The following is a 16,037-nucleotide window of genomic DNA, read 5'->3' as shown; positions in this document are numbered from 1 at the left end:
TGCCATTGTTGATTTAAAAAAATTTATAACATAACAAAACTAACCACTTTTCATGGATGAAAATCTTTATGTTTCTCCTGAAGCTGATCATAGGCATCAATACATTTATTATTATTTTTATTGCAGTTAATTAAAGAAAGATCTCAGGGGTGCATGATGTCATGCATACCTGATCTGGTTCGTGTTTAATACCAATATTAAATACTTCTGTAAAACTGTGGGAAAAAGCTGTCGAGCTGGTGAGTGTGTGTATGTGCATGCTTACTTCTCTATCTTATCTGCCTTTTATGTCTTTTAAAATATTGGCTCAAATTTAGATTCTTTGATAATATTGTATACTTGAAATGACTGAAAATAGAACTTGACATTGGAGCTACTCTATTAAGCATTTTAATTCTGACTGTGAAGTCATATTATTCATAACACAGTAGTTTACCCATTTGGTATTCTGCAATTATTAGCATTATATTTAAATATATTAATAATATAGAATACTTACTTATCATATTTTTATGATTCATATCTTGTCAATTTTATGAAAATAAAGGAAAGTTATGTCTCATATTGTCAAAAAAGGAGAAAGCATCCTTTTTTCTGTAATAAATTTCCTTGGGAGAAATCTTCTAAGATACTCATCTTAATTACACTAGTATTTTAGTAATGCTGTAAGGGTAAGATAATGATGAGGGTGAGTCATGCTAAAAAGACCTTCAGCTTAAATTAAAGATTATTATTTCCAACTTACTTAAAGCATACTTCCCAAACTTTAAACTACAAAAGGCATCTGTATACATAATATTCTGCCTAGGGCTGAGTGAATTTGCCAGAATGTAATTTAATGTAGAAAATAAGTTTTCTGAGGTGTACAACCAACACGGATTCATCCCAATTGTAAGCATATTTTTCTGTTAGTTGAAGAAATGGAGCTCTCAGTTTGGAAACACGACTTGTTAATTTGGACAAGAAAAATTTGACTGCCAAGCTAAAGAAAGTACAACCCTCATATCTTTCACATCTACAACGAGCAAGCTTGTCAGAAAAACAGGCAGGAAAAAAAAAAACCCAGAGCACAAAGGTTTGGGTAAGAAGGGTAACAGTCAATTTGATAGTTACCAAAACAAAAGTGATCATACTGAGATGTTTAAAGTTTTGCTAGGTTAGTCCAAAGAAATATAGTTTCTTTGGTTAGCAGAGTCTGAAGTGAGATCTTTTACCAACTGTTAGCATGTGGTGTGATTTCAGATTCATAAGATATGAAAGATATGTGCATGCAATATCTTGGGTAAGAAATAGAACATACAGGAAATTTTCCCTTCTGAAAAGTCAGATGCGCCCCAGAGTAGTTTGTATGGTGTGAGGTGTCTACATATGGACAAGTCAAGCTCATAGTGGCTGCTCTTGTGCTTTAGCCCTGGTTTAGGCAACATAACCAGTTTACACTAAAAGTGTTAATTACAATGTCATGAAGAAATTCAGTACCTATACAATGTTTCCAGGGATGCTTTTTAGAAATCATTACATATTCCATTCTATTCCATGGTAACTCAGCTGTGTTTGAAATAGCACTGATTTAACTTTGGCAAACAGACAAAAGCTCACCCAGCTGCTCACTCACTCCTCCTCCTCAGAGGGGAAGGGGAGGAAAATAGAATGAGAAAGATCATGAGATGTGATAAAGACCGAGATTGCATACCAAATACTGTTGCAGGCAAAGCAGACTCAGATAGGAGAAAATTTTTGCATAGTCAATTAAAAAAAGATTTGGGTTGTGAGAAACAAGTAGAAACAATAAACAGCACATTTCTTTCCACCTCTTCTAGGTTCAGCCTGTTGCCAGATGAAGAATTGTTTGCACCTGGTGGCTTAATACAATGCTTATTCTTCAAAAACCACTGACTTATGGAACTTCACAATGTTTTTCCTGTGGGAAGAAGAAGTGGAAAGCTGTCAGCCCAGTTGTGCCAAATTTGATCAGTTCAACAGGTGCTCAGGAATGACTCTGGGGTGTTGACCACCAGGGACCACCAAGGAGACCCCCAGGACACAACTCAAGCTCAGAGGGAAGGGGACATCTGTTAATGATTTTGGGAGAATTATTATTCTATGTGTTCTTTTTGCAGAAAACTCAAAGAATATTTATGTAAAATACAGTATCTAAACAGGAGGTTTTTCTATAATCAGCGTGTATGCTCGGTGGTGTTATCCCCCATACATCCGCCCAAATGAATAATGCCAGCTTCTTAATGCTACAGTGGTGCTAAGGAGTTTTATTTTTAGTAGGTTTTGGTAACAAGCTTCACTCCTTCACTCCTGACTTCTCTCCTGCCCCAAGCAGTGCAGAGGGAGAGTGGGATGGGGGATTAAGGTCAGTACATATTGGTTCCTCTCTGCAGCTGCTTTCATGCTTTCTGCACCAGCACTAGCTTTCCCATGGAATACAGCCCTGCTCCAAAATAAAAAAAAAAAAAAAAAACCCAAAAAAAAACCAAAAAAAACCCAAAAAAAAACCAAAAAAAACCCAAAAAAAAACCAAAAAAAACCCAAAAAAAAACCAAAAAAAACCCAAAAAAAAACCAAAAAAAACCCAAAAAAAAACCAAAAAAAACCCAAAAAAAAACCAAAAAAAACCCTCATCTTTTGCATAAGTACTCCAAAGGTTGTTATTCCTTCAAGAAATATTAATCTGCTCTGGTATGCTTCCTCCACTGGTTGCAGTGAGTATTCACTCCATGCAGCACCTCCTCTAACCTTGCTCTCCCTTCTGCTGGTCCCCACTATTTTTGTGTTAATCCACTTCTACCTTGTAATCCCTTTTTGCCCTCTTAAATACTATTTCACAGAAGTCCCACACAGCTGGTGGGCTCAGCTGTGTCCTATGGTGGGTCCATTGCAGAGTCAGCTGGAACCAGATGGAACCAGCTGTGCCCAGCACGGGGTAGCCCCCCTGAACTCTTGCCATGGAGGACACCTCTGTAGCTAATTCACTGCCAAACTCTGAACACCTATGTGCAGTTTAGAAGCCAAACAAAACAGAAGAAAAAGAAAAAAAATTTAAAATAACCACAAATGTGTTACTTACATCCAAATAGTCTCTCTATAATTTGAATTCAGCAGTGAAACTGTCCAAAAGGCATAACAGACAGAATTTAATCAGCTCAGCAGTCATACCCATAGCACTCAGAAGTCTGCCTTTCATGCTTTTGTAAATGGTGATGAGAGAAGCTCAGATCTTCCTGACATGATAACAGAGGGGATCTTTGCAAGTAAAACAGTATAAGCTGATCCTATTGTTAAAAAGTCTGAAATTAATTCTTACCATTGTACATGTCCAGGACTACTTTTCTCATAATTTCCTGCATATCACCACTTATCTTCATATATATTAGAATGGCAGCAGAATCATTACAAATTTCACTTCTTACCAGTAAAATTATTAAAGCACATACTTGTTTTCAATATAGTAGTGAGGCTCAAATATATGGACAGATTTGTGATCTTATTTACTTGCAGATCATTTCAGTAGAAGTCATCCAGCAGATAGTAATGGTAAGACTATGCCAGGTTCCCTTTGTAATTATTGAAACAATTACAAGTTTCCAGACACTGATTTATCCCATCCTCCCCGGTGTATCACTTTTGGCTTCCAGCTGCTGTTCCAGAGAGGCCTGAACACCCCATGGGCTCCTTTCATATTTAGTATAGTTGTGTGAATTTCCTATAAACTCTATGATTCAAAAAAATGCACTGACTGCCCAGAGTCTTTGGTGAATGACTGATGCCAAACCACTCTTCACCAAAAGATGGATAGGCTCCAATAACTCTATCAATTTGATTTTTTCTGTCCATATTTGGAGCGTGGACAATCAGCATTCATGTGGATGTTTCTACTCCAACAAATTAATTTAGGTTTTCTAATCTACAGCTGAATGTCATTCCCAAATCTGTGATCAGTGAAAGGAATTCCTTCTAAAGTCACATGTGCACTAAAAAACTAAGCAATGCGCAGATGCACTTGAAGTAGCAGGAATATAACTACCTGCAGTGCTAGGTGTTTAGAATTTCAGTCAAGACCACATCTCCCAAAGTATTTCTGGCTATGTTTTAACAGCATAAGATAGATACCATTCCCAGTAAGCAGTCTGGATGTGATTACCCTGGCCTGAGATCTAATACATTTTATTAGTATATATGTGGCCAGACGGTGCTAGCTGGAATAAAAGGCAGAAGGAAAACTCTGGCACCATATTTACTTTGAAAGATTTAGACAGAAGATGCCACAATTAGTCAGTCCTTAGTGAAGAAGCTCAGGCTTCTTAGGGTGATTAGGTTCTGACTTCTAAGGCCAGAAAAGTGCAAGTCCCTTTTTGATGTCACATGTTCCACTGAGTCTTTCAGGGACTATGGGGTTTTTCATGTTTCTTCTCTACATCTCTGTGTAAAGGAAAAAAATAGAAAAAGTAGCCACTATTTTTGTGTGCTGAGGGTATATTAAATTATTAAAACATAAAGCTATTCAGCAGAAAATATATGCTATGCTTTTCCCTTAATAGAAATTGGCAAATGCTCACTTTTAATGCCATTTATATGCAACATTTTTCTGTCTTAAAATGTCTCATGCTTTGTAAACTGTGCTTTAAAAGCCTCTAGAGATATGATGATGAAATATTGATTGTCATTTTCTTGACTTTTCCCACTCCCCAAACCCTCTTCACCACATGCAATTCTTCTGATTTATATTTTTTTATTATTTTGACAAATTGAAAACACTTCATACTGTGAAATAACTAGTAACAAGGGAGAATTTCATACACACATACATAAGAAAGAAAAACAAACAAGCATGGAGCATATATATTTCCATTACTGCTAGATGAGCTAACTTTTCAAGCCCCGAACTCTAGCCTTGTTTTGAATTTATGAGCTGAATTCAGAACACTTGAGGGAATGCCAAACTTCAAGCTTATGAGCAATTATATGGAAGTCATATATTAATAATTCAATATAGTGTTAAGGGCTTATAGGTTCTTTATTGTTAGACGGACCTAAAAGCAATATTCTTGTAATTTATTTCAGTCATCCTAAATTTGATTTGGATTGTCTTTTTTTCTTTTTTTAGATTATTCCATGCTTTTCTATATTAATCAAAATTATGATCTATAAATTTAACTATAAGTGATATATTCTGGATTACAAAAATCTGTGCAAGCTAACATCTTAGGTTAAATCTGTGAAATTTTCCCTATAGATAAGACCTAACAGTTAAATGTGTAAGAGCAGGCAGACCTTCAAAAACCTGAAGGAAATAAAATTGTACCCACATATACTGTAAGTTTTGTCTGCAAAACAGAAACTGCAAAATTATGAGTGCAAGGCTCATGACAGCTGGAAGAAAAATTTGGTCCAATAAATCTGCATCCAAAATTTTGTTTGCTGACGAGGAAACTGGCTCAAGCTGTTGGTGTCCTGATTTCACTTCAACCTTTAACTTAAGGTGTCTTAAAAGGGCTGCATCTACCCAATATATCCATGTTGAATGTTTCCTAGTAATGCCCATCAAAGGAAGATGGTTCATTTCCACATGCCAAGAGGGTAAATCTCCCTTGGAATCTACAGAACAAGAAAAGGTGTACCAAAATCTGTGAGGAAACTTGTCTAGTCATATAAAGAATCATTTTAATATTATATCATAATTAACAAATAGAAAAATGCAATATGTTCATTAAAAATATAATAACTTGTATTTCAAAAAGAAAAATTAAGTCAAAAGTCACTATATAACAGTATCTGGTGTCTTTTTAATAACATGGGCTGTGAGAATCTATGAATATTTCACAATCTATCTTTCTGCTTACTCTTAAGTTTTAAAAAACATAGGTCTATAAGAAGGATATGGACAATTTTCAATGTTCCGCTTTAGCACAAAGGATTTTCCCATTTTACAATTGGCTGTTATATTTCCATTGCAAATTCCATAGTGTCGCAGTAAGGGGCAAGCTAGCGGGTTGATGACCCTCATCATTTTCATTCAATAAGTAACTGAAAATTTTAAAAAATCAGTGTACTTTAAAACAGCCATTTAAATTATAACAGCAGCACACTATTAGGGATCCCTGCTAATGCAGAATAAGGGAAACTTGTACAGCTGAGTGCTAATCCTTCATGTGTGCTGTAAATTCAGTTCCCTTTTCAGATCTACCCTCAATGACATTTCTGCAGTAAGCAGACACAGCTCAGAATATAAACTATAGGCCTGGCAATTAAATCAACTAATCAGTAGCATTAGAAACAAGGTCATTTTTGGTACAGTAGTTATCACACACTGTTAATTCTTGACAATATACCACTGGAGATTGATTAATGGATCATAGTTTTACATGCTGATCTGCATTGTTGGTGTCAGCATATAAAAGATTTGCCAATTCTTGCTAAGAGGTACTTTGAAACTTTTCTTTACAATTTGATGTAAAGGTTTTTATTGATCTGACCCCTATCTCACTGTTGTCACCAGCTCAACCAAACACTTTCAGTGGTCCTGATTCTTAACCATGAGAGGTCAGAGACATCCAATGTCTTCCACTTCTGCAACTGCTGTGAATTGAATTAGACACAAATCCTGGCTAACTACTGCTGACACGTTTTATTTTTAGAATTGACCTAAAGCTTCTGAGCATTATGAAAATTACAGCTATGGAGATAAAGAGCGTGCCTTTTTCAATTTTTGCCCTACAGGTGATGCAACTGAATAGCTTTAACATTCAGTAAAGTTTTGCAGATACTTGCTTATCTTCTGCTTCTTTGTATCATTGTTCTTATTACAGTAATTTTCTTGTGTTTTACTAGCTGTAGCTCTAAATGTCACAACAGCTGAATGGGGAGCTGATGTTGCTCGTTTGCACAGCCCAGGAGGCAGACCTGTTAGCAATTTGAGTCTGTGTTCACCACTCACTTACAGCTACACCCAGCGAGCCAACATGGGTGTAGCTCTAAGACTAACGAAGTTTCTCTTGAGAGATTAAACAAGATTGCTTTAGACACTAACCTCTACAGGTAGTGTAGAGGAGGTAACATTAAATTTACCTCCTTTTTACCCATTCTTCAGCCCTGATTAATTAGATATTGCATGCGTACATGACACTTGTGTCTCCACAGCATGGTCTGTGGAACACACCATGCAGCCCTCTTGTGATGATATGATACAATTTTGTGGCAAATTAAAAAAATATTGAAACATTTCTTGGAAGCAGAGAGATCACTTCCTTGAAGGTGACAAAAATGTATGAATGATGGAATAAAACAAACAAATAAATCTCTGATGAAATAATAAGATCTCTGACCTGGCTCCAACAGGAAGTGCACATGGAATCTGCATTCAGCAGTAATATTATGTTATAATAAAGTGGCACTTTCTTTTGAGACTCTGGCCTGTGGTCACAGAGCTAAGGATTGAAGTTTTTAACCCAAAATTTTGCAAGCAATCAGGATGATTTAAAGAGTAATGGTAGAAACTTGACATTATACAAAGGCCACTGTAATTCTCAGAACATTTAGTCTTTTCCCCAGATATCCTGGTCATTCCCTGAGTGCACACTTCCCAGATGCCCTCCTGTGAATTATGGGCTTGATTAAAACATGCATGTAATCCTTCATTGTCTGTATACATCTATTAAAGACACCAGGAGCTGTGAAATAGTAACTCTAAAGAGAGAAACAATACAGACTGGCACTTTGAACCACAGAAGCTGATGTCCATTGACAAGGAAAAAAGAAAATCTATCTGTTCATTCCAGAGGAATACATATAATAATTTTGTGAACACTGCTGACAAATATAATGTTCCATTTAAGATACACGGAATTCAGCCAATTAAGTCTAGTTGCCTAAAACTTGAAACCTACAACATTTTCAGATGCCTGATTGTATTTTTCCTATTCATTCATTGGGTCTTTGTCAGGCCTTTTGCCGCTGTTACTAGACCCACTGGGATGTCTCAGATAATCTTAAGGGCCCCAGATGACTCTGCACACCATTTTTAGGCAAAAAAATTAAGCCATGGAAGCCAAGAGGCAGAGGACTAGAAAAGCCTGCCTCTCCATCAACTGCACAAGGAAGAGCTGTCTGGATAGTTTTGACATATTTTTTCTTTGCACAGTGAAAGTATCCTGTAATTAGAATAAAAACACAAGAACCCAAAAGTTCCTATTCAGGAAGTTCTACTCAAATGAAACACACACTGCCTGGAGAGCATTAAAGCAAGAGTAGGACAAGGCTAAGCAGGATCAGAGGCAACTCTCATTGCATTAGAAACTGGGTAACTCTGAAGTATATTTTTAAAAATTCATGAAAAAGGAAAAGATCAGTTAAGCTTAATGAGTCGCTCTAAGAACATCAGAAACACCTTTTGAGAAGAATAAAAACTATTATTTCTATTATTTAAAGTTATGTCATAGTTTCATAAGATAGTGGTGTAAATCCAAAGGACATCTTGAAGCACCACAAAAGATGTATTTACTTACAGTAAAGAAATACTAAAACCTTAATCTTTAAACTATCTTTCAATCTCAAATTTTTATGTGAAATTATTTTACTTGGGATCATAATTTTACAGTTTCTTTTTATTGGTGAAAAAATGAGACAACTAGGCACCATTTCTAGAGCTGCCTATTTCAAATAATATCTAGCAGATGTTGATTTCTATTTTGTTTTTTAAAAATTAATTTAAGTATTGCAAAGTGAAATAAAATTTAATAATAATTAATATGTTTCATGGGTGTGAATGAAATAAAGTTATATTACATACACAAAAATCACAAACATTAAAATCTGAATTATTCTATAACATTTTATTTCTAAAATATTAAATGATATTTTTCAAACTAAAATAAAAAGCATATCTACACAATTAGAGAGTTGATTTCATATTAGGTAGTCAGAATTTACAGTCTTACATCATCAATGAACATATACAAGATGGTATTCTTTTTGCCAAATATTTGTAGGAGTTTCTTGTAGCAGATTTATTAAGGAGTTATCCCACCTATACCACTCCAAGAAGTCAAAAATTCATGCACTTTGAGTCTGAGCTAGACTGACAGGAGTGACATTTTTTTAAAAATTGAAAACATTTTGATTTCAACCATCTTATCATTTGGGATTTTCTTCTTGAAATTTCCCATTATTTTGATACGATTTATTATGACACAAATTGCCTTGTAGATATAGATTTAGTGTAAAAAAAACTGTTCCAAAAAAGCTTAAAAAAAAGACTGAATTCTGAGTTTCATTAACTCATTCATTCATTATACTACCTTTCTCTCCTGTACTGGGGGTTTGTGGCCTATGCATTCCGGAGCACACAAAAATACTTCCATTGTAATCTGAATTTCTTTTCATTAGCGTTCATGTGTTTTCATTACTGTTCCAGTGTGTCTCTCACACTTTGTTGGTAATGAGATCAAGCTGGATTTCTACTAAGACTGTGACAGTTGTGCTGTCAGCTTTTAATCTGTCAAGTCCCCATGAAACCTCCTTCAAGTGCTTTTGTGACTTTTAGTAGGTCTTTTGTAGTGTCCCTTTCTATATAAAATGTTTTGATCAAATTCCTTCTCTTGTTCCATCAAGCTGTAACACGCATTCAGTCATTGTACAGAAATATGGAGGACCACATTCCTTGCAGCTGACACACAACCTGTGTTTGTCTGACAGCTCAAGAAATTGCCATTCAAAAACTGGAATAGAAATCAGTCTTACTCAAACAGACAGGAGTGTTGGGACTGCTGTGAATTTTACTCACTCCTTCAGCAAGCTTGAAATGTTATGACAAATGATAAGTATGTTTAGAAGGATTAAAAAAAATGTGTCTGCATAAAAATGTATTTCTTTATTAAGGATGTTTTCTTGGTGTGACTGTCTTTATCAGTCCCCCTGCCAACTCCTTTCAAGACTTGCCCCTCCTTCATGCCTGAACTAGGCTACACTCAGGCTACACACTCAAGGAGTCTACAAGGCTTGCATAGAAAAATAAGGTCTTTAAGAACCATAGGGTAAAAAAAAAAAAAAAAAAAAAAAACAAATAAAAAAACCCCCAACAGTTTAAAAAAATCATTTGACAGATTGACTTGTAATTCAGTAGATTTCTGGGGCATGATTGTTTGCAGTCATATTCTTTTCTTCTTCACTCCCTTGCCAATGACTGGCATGCAAGTCCAAATCACTGAAGTCCTTTCTAACTCTTGAGTGGTGAAAAATATCTGTTGTTGCTTGGATAATTCAATATATCCCCTAAGGAAGCAGATATCTAGGGTTAAATATAACATTAAGATTATTAAAATTAAAATTAGTAAAATTGTTTAAATTAGCTATGGAATCATTAGACAGATCAACTGATCAAAAAATCTGGAGAAGGATTTAGACTTTACAGGGCTGGTGGAGCAGTTTTGGTGTGCAATTAAATACATATTTAGAAAACCCCTGCACATACAATGGAGAAGAGCACAGAGGATTTAACCCTAGACAGTTGTTCCTTTTAAAATACCAAGTGGTCTCATAGACAGACGTAGGTTGATAGAAAAGGGCATTCAGGGAATGTGGACTTAAGAAGGTCCATTTTGTGTGCTTAGACTCTCTTAAGAGGTCATCGTAAGAGGTTGGTTTCCTTCAAGATGAGGAAGCAAAACAAAGAGCTCTCCACATGGGAGAAACAATGTCCAGTTTTAGTTGAACAGAAAAACATTTTTCAGCAAGAGTGGTTTCATTCTATTTATGTAGCAAGACATGAAACTACTGAGCTGGCTGCAAGGCTGACTGTAGCACAGTGTCATAGCAACAGATGTTGGCCTCACAGGCATCACACAGAAGTTGGAAGTCTGAAGGCATCAGAGGTCCTCCCTGCATACTCAGCTGTCAAAAGCTGAGATGGGACATCTGGGAACCTTGTTACATGCAGATCTCTGGGGACTCCAGGGTCAACATGGCTAACAGGATAGAAGTGCCTGTAAGCATAAAGTGTGGAATTCCTGGAATTCCTAACCTGCCCCTAACCTCTGTGCATTTTGTTCAGAACAATGCTTCCCTACAGGCAAACTCAGAGAAGGGCAGTAGAGGAATTCACAGTGCAGACTCACCATGAGTCCTCCTTATGAAAGGCACATTCCAAGGATGCCTGCATTAGCAATGTGAAGGTTGAAAATGCCTTCATACCCTCATGTTCTTGAAGTCCTACAGTATTACAAAGTAGAACGGGGTGAGAGGAAATCTTAATAGATCATGAACCTTGACTTATAAATTTGAATTTTTAACACCACATCTCCTAAACGCTCTGGGCTTTACATGCTATGCAAGTACATCACTGAAAGACAATAATGGAACACAACTCAGTTATACCCCTGTATATATATATATATATAAAGCACTAACCAAAAGCATTATTTTCTGTGAAATTAGAAGCATACTGAAATAGCAGGGGCAAAAGCATTCCAGGGAGATACTTATAATGCAATCAAATTTACCACCTTTAAGTACTCTGGCATGAATTCCAGAAGCTATTATGCTCATTAAGAATCAGACCAGGAGGAAATGTCTTTGTATACAATTTAAATGCAGCCTGAGAATCAAAACCAAAATGTGAGTTTTGTCCCTTTTGTTCCTTATGGGCAACCAGCTATACCATATAATTGCCCCATATCATTATGTGTGATGAGTAGGCTGTAGAACACAAAGCCCTAGCCTAAGCTTACAATGGAATTGGAAGGAGTTCATTATTACTTGTTTCAAATCCAAAGAGAAGAGGCAGTATGAAATAAATCACCAAAACACATCTGTCTGTGCTTGAACACCTCAGTTTTCTCTCAGAGTCAACACAAACACAGTTTAGTTCAAACAAAAGGGAATGAATCACAACCAGCAGCCTTCAATAATTTTTTAAATTATCAAATAAATGTGGAAGTCTTTTACATAATCTTTTTTTTTCACAGATAGCTTTTTATTTGTTCAGTTTTAGAATATTTCCACAAAGTGACTCACTTTTAGGTAATCAAAGCATACTGAATTTCCCATTGTAGATCTTTGACTCCGAAAAGAGTTTCTAAAAGATCTAGACATTTAGTTCTCAAAAAAAATGTGTGGCACCTTTCTTCTTTATGCATATTTGTGTATCTGTCAAATTCTTAATTTCTCTGAACTCCTTAGTTCTCAAAGAAACACCATTTATCAAAACACACCTTCAGAATACATACATCTTCATTCGAAAGGTAGTTGAAGCACAGACTTCCAATTAGGAAAAAAATGAGACACTAATGTTTTTATGGCACTGCAAGTCAAGAAATTTATTTCAAAGTTAGGAACCTGGCTTTCTAATGTCCAATTTACATGATTCAGTATGCTCTGATGCCAGATCACAGACTAACAAGCCACACAGTTCTCTGAAACAAGTTGCAGGTTCTCCTTGTGAAGTCACTACAACTTCTATAAAAATTGTTAATTTGGGACACATCTGGGATTTCTGCCTAAAAAAAGATGAAGGAAAGACAGGTTCAAGTGACCCATTCAGATGATATTTAGTTCCAAAAACTTATGCGCAATTAACTGGCTTTGGTTTTGAGAGCTGCCAAGAGCTGACTGTGAGCCAGCGGTGCACCTTGGAAGCAAAGGAGCGTCCTGGGCTGTGTGAGGAAAAGTATTGCCAGCAGATTGAGAGGGAAGATCCTTCCTTTCTGCTCTCCACTTATGAGGCTACATATGGAGTGCTGGGATCAGTTCCAGGCTTCCCAGTACAGGAGAAACAGAGATACTGGAGAGAGTCCAGTGAAGGGCAGCTAAGGTGATTAAGGGTCTGGAGCATCACTCTTTTTGAGAAAAAGAGTAAGAAATTTGGGACTTTTTAGCCTGGTGAAGAGAGGACTCTGGGTGCACTTAATTAATGTATATAAATGCCTGAAGTGGGGGTGAAAAGAGGACAGAGCCAAACTCCTCTCACTGGTCTCCAGAGAAAGGAGAAGAGGCAATGGGCTCAAGAAAAAATACAGGAAATTATATTTAAATATAAGGAAAAACAAAACAAAAAAAAAATAAATAAAAAAAAAAAAAAAAAACCAAAGACACATTTTACTTTGAAGCCATAGAGTCTTTGCTCTTGGGGAGATTAATAAATTGACATAGCCATTAGCAACCTGTTCTGGCTGACCCCACTTTGAGCAGGGATTTGGAGTAGACAAGTCTCCAAAGGCCCCTGCCATCCTCAACCATTCTGCAATTCTGTGAAATTTAATCTAAATCACAGAGGGTAGACTTTTAACTAGGAGAACATCAGGTTAGGAAGATACTTTAAATGATATTATACATTTCTTTTAGTGAATAATTTTGTTTTGTACACAGATTTCTTAACAAATAGAGGGGCTTTTTCCATAGTGTTTCACAATTACTTCTTTTTCTTGAGTATTATTCCAATGTTATTCCATGTTAATTCTGTGTAGGGCAATACCCTCTTTAGCCTTGAATCCTAAAACACATATCACAATAATACCATGTGACCCAACAGGCTGGGTTGTGATTATGTGACACTATATTGAACAGGATTGAACAACAAATAAGAAGTTTCATGCATTAGGGTGGAGAGTTAGACTGAAAGTTAACTGCCTGTAATTAGGAGGATAACTTACCTCTGGTTCTTAGTTCTTTTCCCTTACTATGTTTTACACTGAATTTAGCAATAATATAAAAAATATTGAGGGAAATGTGTATCAAAAGTATGGTGTAAGAAAATTAACATGTGCTTAGTATCTTCCATGTTATACCTACAAAACTGAAAATATCTGTTTTTTAAAACATCAATTGAAATGCTACGGCAAGGAGCACCAGCTTAATTTTGACCTGAAAAAACTCATACTAATAATACACTTGTAGACCTCATCATTTTTCTAGTCCTGATGACCTTCTCTTAAATAAGCACTCAGAGACAACAGCGAAGCCAGCAGTCTGATGAGCATTTCCCCTTTCCTGCCGATGGGGTTTACCGTTCTCTTACGTGGACTCTGATACTACTGGGGATTCACATTTCCTATTAGGCCAGGCATTTAGCAGTGGAGTGTAAAAACCACAAAAACTCTTCTGGATTTTAGACACTCGCTGTCAGTGCAGTTGCCAAGAACTGTTTCATGCAGAACAGCACCAGTGAATGCTCCCTGAAATTAGGAGCCTTTGCCCAGCAGTGCTGTACCTGAGATGAGTAAAGCAGCCAGGCTGAGGCTATTCCCCTGCAGAGCTGTGGCTGCTCTGGGGGCAGCACTCTTGACCAGATGTGTTCAAAAGTGCCTCCAAGGGATAAATTTATGAAGTCCACTGGTTCAAGCAGGAAGTCTAAGTGAAACAATAGTCATACGAGAGAGAAAAAATTGCATTCCTTGAAAGATACACCGCAGAATTAAAAAAAAAAAAAGTGCAATATTTAAGTGCAATATTTCATTCATAGCTTATGCTCTCTTTTTTCAGTTGAGTAAATGTTGAAGTTCACTGTAGTGTTGTCTGACACTGCCACATATCTCAGTTCTGTGTCATCACAAACATCACGTCAGAAGAGCTGATTTCCTGCCAGAGTACATGTCTGGTGAATGCCAGGAGATAATTTCACATTTACTTACTGTTATATCAAAGTCTCTTCCAAAATACTATTCCAAACATAACATTTTATTAGGCGACTATTTACCTAAACTTCCCTCTATGAAATAACAGGACAGAGCTAATGAATAATGTGATTTATCCAACAAATATATTTTGAAGTCTGTTTTTTTTGTTTTGTTTTTTTTTATTATTATTTTTACGAATTCTTGATTACTAAACAACTAGAAGATACATCAGAACAGTGTGTGAAGAAGTTAATTGCCCTGAGACCACATTACAGGTAAAAAAGTGACATGTTATATTGCCTTATGCTCAAGCCTTTTGTATAATAATGTCTTTTAATATTACATTGTTTAAGGATTTAAAAGCTGAAATAGCATCTTTACATATCAGGCAACCACATACAGAGAAAAACAATGTAATGCTGAAATGAAGTGCTGGTCAAACTGTCAAGGGGTAACTTTTGGGTCTCAAACCCAAAGGATTCTAATGCCAAAATATTTTGTGTATAGCAAACTGTGATGTCTGTTTAAGAAACAGTAGTTCCTACAATAGTTTCCTGTGTCAGTGCATAGGATACAGGGAATATTTAATGCAGCAAAGTAGGGAACTAACTCGTCAGTAATCTCTGGATAGCGCAGCCATTCCATGTTTTACTTCAAAGAGGTTTTATACTTATTATTATTATTATATTTGCATTCTTTTATTCTGGCTCTGTAGAAGAGTTGACACACAGAAGAGAGCTTGGTGGGGCTGTGACACAAGTTTTACAAAAAATCACCCTTTACTCAAAAGCACTAAATGGACAGAGTTGAATAAATGAGAGTTTCCAGCTCCCTGCTGTTCAGACCAGGCTGTGCTGATGTCTCCCTAGGAGCAAGACGATCCCCTCCTGCTGCTCAAAAGAATTTTTTGCCCAGCAGAATATGGAGATTTTCCTTGTACAGAAGGAAGTGCTTAGGAAATGTTAAAAGGGGGGTAGTTGATTTTCCCTCACCTACAAATAACCTGGGATATTCCACGGGTGGCTGGTTAGTACAGAATTTGTTAGCTACCTTTCAGGTAGCTAGGAGAGTAACACTTGACTTCAAAATTTATGACTTCCACTTTCTTCTTCTGTTAGTTTGTGATAAGACCCAAGTCCATGTTCTTTCTCTATAATCTATTTTGTGTAATTTGCACATGAAAGAGCTGTAAAATGCCCCATATCTTTTAGGCAGGAAGAATGTGCAATTGCAAATGTATAATATATTTAATTGTTTTTCAAAGAGGCAGAATTTCTTAAATAACTGTAAGTGCCCTGTCTGTATCTTTGGACTTCTTAAATTCCCAGTCAGTTCAGCCTAATCAGTCAGTTTTAAAGAGAAAAGAAAAAATAAATCATAATTCTGGAAAAAATTCCCATCTAGTAATTCCAAAACTTAATC

The sequence above is a fragment of the Pyrgilauda ruficollis genome, unplaced genomic scaffold (assembly GCF_017590135.1).
Source record: "Pyrgilauda ruficollis isolate IOZ18807 unplaced genomic scaffold, ASM1759013v1 scaffold90, whole genome shotgun sequence".
NCBI lineage: Eukaryota > Metazoa > Chordata > Aves > Passeriformes > Passeridae > Pyrgilauda > Pyrgilauda ruficollis.
The sequence above is the reverse complement of the archived record's forward strand: the minus strand, read 5'-3'. Positions refer to the sequence as shown.